We start from the raw sequence: 5,536 nt of genomic DNA, 5'->3' as shown, positions 1-5,536 counted from the left end.
CTCGATGGCCTCGGGCTCCCTGCACCACCGTGGCACTGCGAGGGAAAAGAAGCAGCGGCCAAATGTTCCTTCTAGAATGCGTAACATGCGTACTTAAACAAAGCCAAATAGTAATCGTAAGGCACATTTTCAAGTTAGCAAACAGTTTCAAGCGAATAAGGAATGACTTCTTTTGAATAACTTGTGAGAAAACGTACCCTTAAGTCACGAGAAAAAGGCACTGAATATTATCTGTAAGCGATAATCGTACAACCGTAATGTAACGCGTACTCACTTTATTAATCCATCTCTATCTGCGTGTGTATATGCCTGCAGTTGTACTTATAATGGTGTATACTAACCAAATGGAATATCTATAAACAAAACGTTGCACGAATATGAAGCAGTGGGAATACGGTTTGAATAAACCAGTAAATAATTTTCTCATAAATCAGTATACATATATAAGACATCGGAAAATTTTTAGAAATATGTCCAATTTTGCGAATTAATGTCACATATTGACCTGCCATAAGGTAAACCAAACGAACATGTACTTTAATAATTGTATAAATATTTGAAAAACAACAATAAACAATGATCACACATCGAGTCCCAAGAAAACAAAACACGCAAAATGTATTTTGATTAATAACTTGCTTGATTATATAAATGATTTTTACTATATCGGTATAAATTCTCAGTCAAATGCATAGAAACAAAATTTTCTCTATTCCATATTTTGGTGTTAGATAAGGTACAACGTTCCCTATTTTTTTTCGTTAGCAAAGTACAGAAAACACATTTCACATTTTTCTAAATTTTCATAGAGTGAAAAATTGTGGAAAAATTGTAGACCTATGAAATTATTTAAATTATCGTTTATGGAAAAAATTAAGGGAACACGAGTTTCATGATAACTTATTTATGTTTAAGTTCGCTACCAACCATCAGCAATCTTACATTAAGAACATTTCGTTGCACAGAAATGCAATCCGACTTCTAAATGGCTCGCATCGTAAATCAGTTCCAAACAACAACCCTTGCACAGTTACAACTCGAAAGCAAATAATCTTCTCTCCCATGAATTCTACACGAATCACTTCATACTCAACTCATTAAACTCAGACGGCTCAGACCGTTTCGCCAACCGGCCAGAATGCATGACCATCGGTAGGATTCAAGAATTCCATCACGTATCCTGCGTCCTGGCGCAAGGGAACGGTGCACGGAAGTGACATCGACGCGGGCCTGCACTCGCCACGTTAATCCTTCGAGAAATCACGCTCTCGCAGAGGGGTTGTCTTTGGGAAAAGTTCAATTGCTGTCGGTATGCAAAGCGAAGGACACTCGCACCCTTCGTAAGTGCGTTGAGATGCTACTGTCCCGTCTCGGCTCGCTGTCCGTACCTGTTGAGGCGCAAGGGGTTTCTCCTTACAATCGAGCCGGCGCCTCATTCTGGTCATCTGCAGGAAAGGGTTGTCCTTCCGAGGGAAAATCGTCCTTTGGAACAAAAAAAAAACAAAAAAGACAACGTAACAAGACCGGCCGAGGACCGGTCAAACCGGTTTCAATCAGAGACCAATATGCGTCGGATTGTTGTCCAGATCGCGCTTGTGTAGCTTTTCCCCTTCACCCAGTGGCCCGCATGGGTTGTCCGCTCCCGGGATCTTCGGATGACCCGTATCGGAATGCCCTCGAGCTGGAAAGCGAAAGATGGTAAGCGTTTGGCCGAAGACATGAGGGTCTTATCTTAATATATCATCTTTTTCGTCCACCGGAAGGATTTTTCCTTGCATACCGCGCCAGTGACCCGGTGGAAGTGATGAGAACGTTTTCCAACGAATCGGTGGGAAATAAAACTGGTTTTGGACATTGACCGGACCGGGTGTCAAGTTGATCGTTAAGACATTTTCGGAAAGGATGAAACGGGGCACCTCGATTTTATTTTTATCTTGGTAACGTAAGACTAAAGTGCTAAAGTAAAGAAATTTATGAGTGATTTTGAGAAGTTTTAAATTCCATTCACTTAATACATTTAACCATGTTTTTTAACATTTAACCTACTGTTTAATTACTGGAAAAAAACATTCAAAACAATTCTATTAGTTTGTACTAGACAATGTATGATTTTGAAATCAAATTAATGTTGTTGTAAGATATAATTGAACTTATTCATCAAACAATATTTTTTGAAAAATTGGGAACAAAAGTAAAAACACACACAAAATGTAAAAAAGTCAAACAATCAAAAGAAACATGCAAACAATCAAAAAGAACATGCAAACAATCAAAAGAATTTAACAAGAAATAGTTCCTAAACTTATTCCATCGGTAAAAATGCTTCCTTACTCTGATAACTGACCGAAAATTCGCACCAAACATAAATAGTGATAAAAGATGGCAAGAAATTGCTGTACGATAATCAAATCAAAACAAATGTTTCCTCCTTGCGTCTCCGTTGCCTGTTGATCTGCATATCATCTTCTCATCGGTCCCTCCAGTTTGCCCTAATCCTTTCCTCCATTCAAGACGTCACAGACTCAAATCCCAGCCCGAAGCGAGCACCTCGGCGTCCCTTTTGCGTAAGTTCGTTGATGACCTTTCCCTTTTCCAGGCCACCGGTTCACCCTTTCCGCGTTCGGTGCGGTCGAAATGGTCCGGACCGAAACTGTCCCGAGCCCGGCTGGACGGGAAGGAGAGGAAGGGTGAAAATGGATTGTCCAAACCGGTCCTCTGGGTGACGCGGGAAATTCAGCCAAAAAAATCGGCTGGGGTGGAAAACTGGACTGGCTACTTTTGGTTCGGACGTTCTGCTAAGATGCGGGATTGAAACTGTCTGCTCGTTGGTTTGCATCTTTTTTTTTCTCACTTCGAGAATCCTCTCCGCCGATCATTATGGTGTCCCTTTTTTCGAGGTCCGAGTGCGTGATCTGATCGTGGGAAACGGAGCCACTCGGCCGTTTCACGGAAACGGGTTATTTGTTGGGTTTTCATTTGCATACGGTTGCTAGCCGTGGCAGTGTCGTTAAAAGTGCTGGTCCAGCGATTCGGGGCGAACGGATTTTATTGCCCAGCCCAGCTGCCGATCTCAGCGATCCCGGTGCAATCGAGAACGATGGCATTCGGTTCCGCATGACGTTAACTTGACCTTCGCTAATTAGTGTTGAACTGTTGCTCGATGTGGAACGTTGGTCTTCGTTTTAATTTTCCTTAGTGTGGAATCTTAGAAGGCCGAATTTGTTTTGCAAAGCCGTTAGAATTGAAGAGTGAGATTTTTCTGTGCCATGAAATGATTAAAATGTGCAAGAAGAAAATTTTAAAATATTCTTAAAGTTATTGATTGAAAAAGAGAAAACTTATAAAACCAGATTCGGTTGTAAAATTGAAAAAGTAAGTAACATTGTACGGTAAGTAACATTGGCAAATCCAGATCACAGTAAATTTGATGACAAAACAAAAGAAGTAACTTGTAGAAATAGATACTAAACTCTTTCATAGTAAATTAATTCTCAAGGGTAATGAGAAAAGTAATTAAAATTCTACATCAACTTCTGCGATGCTCTAGCGCCACACCTAACGTTTCCCCATTTGTGTCACGAAGTGATAAAAATGTATAAACAGAAAGTTTCAAAATATTATGAACGTCCAAGATTAAAAAAGAGAAAACCAATAAAATCAGACTGTTGTAAAAATGTAAGAGTAAGTAACATTTTACGGTATGAAATATTAGAAAATCAGGATCAAAGTAAATTTGAAAGTAAAAATGATGACAAAACAAAAGAAATAACTTGTAAAAACAGATACTATACTCTTTCAAAGTAAATTAACTCTCTAGGTTAATGATAATTAAAACTTTTACATTTACTTCCGAGATGCTGTAGAAGCACACTTAACGTTTCCTCATCAAAAACCAACCATTAAAGGAACACACCGCTAACAAGCAAAATCATAACCTGCATTTGAATCGTTTGATTTTTTCTCTTTTTCGTTTTTCGAAAATTATGTTTGTTTTTCTTTATTTCGTTCATCGGGCGTACTTTTTCCCAACAAAGTGCCGCACACCCCACTTGAAGTTGGCGTTTTTGTCCGTCTTTATGTAAGTGTGAACTGGCCCACTCGTGCCCCGGACCGATGCCAGCTTCCGAGGCGTTTCTTCCCACTGGTGATTCCTCCGCTCGGGTGAGTTGAGCTCCACCCGTTGCTCCTTACGTTGTCGATCGGAAGATGCCGCTCTGTGTGCAATCATCTTCACGGCGATATCATCTTCATCATCGTTACTTCGATCGCCGATGAACCCGCCTGCCAGATGCACCCGCGTCCGCCCGGAGCTGTCCATCTCTCTGAGGCGCTTCGGTGGTACCAATGGAGAAGGGGCTGGCGTGGGTATGGAGAAAGATTTATTAACCCTCCCCGGTCGGACAGTGTTTAGCAGGAAGTGGAACGATGGTTTAATGCTTACCCTTTCCGATCGCAACCGTGGACGCCGTCGGACGGTTCGAGCCAACCGTTAGCTGCACCAGACAAACCACTGACAGCACGAGCAGACATCGCGCATTCATGTTGCTGCTGGAGTTCCAAGGCACGTAATTTCACCGACTCCACCCGGGTTGACAATCGATCACAATCAGTAGCCACGCAGCGGAATGATCGATATATTTATAGACCTTCACAAGTAACTCGTGGACATTTCCCCGTGACGTTAGTTCCTACCTTTTCTATATACTGTTTTCTCTCTTCATACTTTTCAACTTTTTTCGCGTATTTTTCGTTCTCTTTTTCTATCTCTTTTTTCACACCCCTTGCTTAGTTCACTTTTACATTGGCTTCGGTTTTCCACGCCATTATCAGCGCACGGTTTTCTTTTATGGCTGTTATTTCACAACCAACTCTCCTTCCCTAGTCGGATCCAACGTACCGGAAACTCAATCAATCGTAAAATCGTAACCAAAAATGGAGGAAATCAGCGAGATTTCGATCAAGAGGATGAATTAAAACAAAAATATATCGAAAAGATAGACCGCCCAACGAAAGCGGGGAAAATTGGGTGTAGGACGGAAAACAACGAAAATTGTTGGCATTATTTTCTATTCCCTCCGCTCCACGCAGTCGGGGCAACGTCGAGGAACCAATCCGAAAAGGTGCCGACAAATGGTAAATTTTGTTTGATTTTTTGCCTTTTTTTGGCACAAAACACAAAACCCCGACCTGGTGGCCATTTTCGCGGGAAACAGGGTGGTGGTTTCGCTAATGATGAACTGTCCATAACGAACCAGAAAATATTTCCGCATGCATGGTGCTCTAACAAATTGATCGTTCCGCGCGATCGTTCGGTGGTGTTCGATGCAATGATGGTGATACTGAGATTAATGGGTAAATATTACCTACTTTCAAGCTTTTTTTACCAAATCGATAAATCTACTTTTTATTTGGTTGATTCCGCAATGGGTTTAAAGAACATTTTATACCCTTAATGGTCGTTTTAAAATTCCTTTAACAAGCGAATTTCTTTCAAAAATTGCTTGGTACTGATTATAAAACAATGATTTATTTATGC

This window comes from Anopheles coustani, chromosome 2 (genome assembly GCF_943734705.1).
Source record: "Anopheles coustani chromosome 2, idAnoCousDA_361_x.2, whole genome shotgun sequence".
Lineage (NCBI taxonomy): Eukaryota > Metazoa > Arthropoda > Insecta > Diptera > Culicidae > Anopheles > Anopheles coustani.
This window is presented reverse-complemented; position numbering follows the sequence as displayed.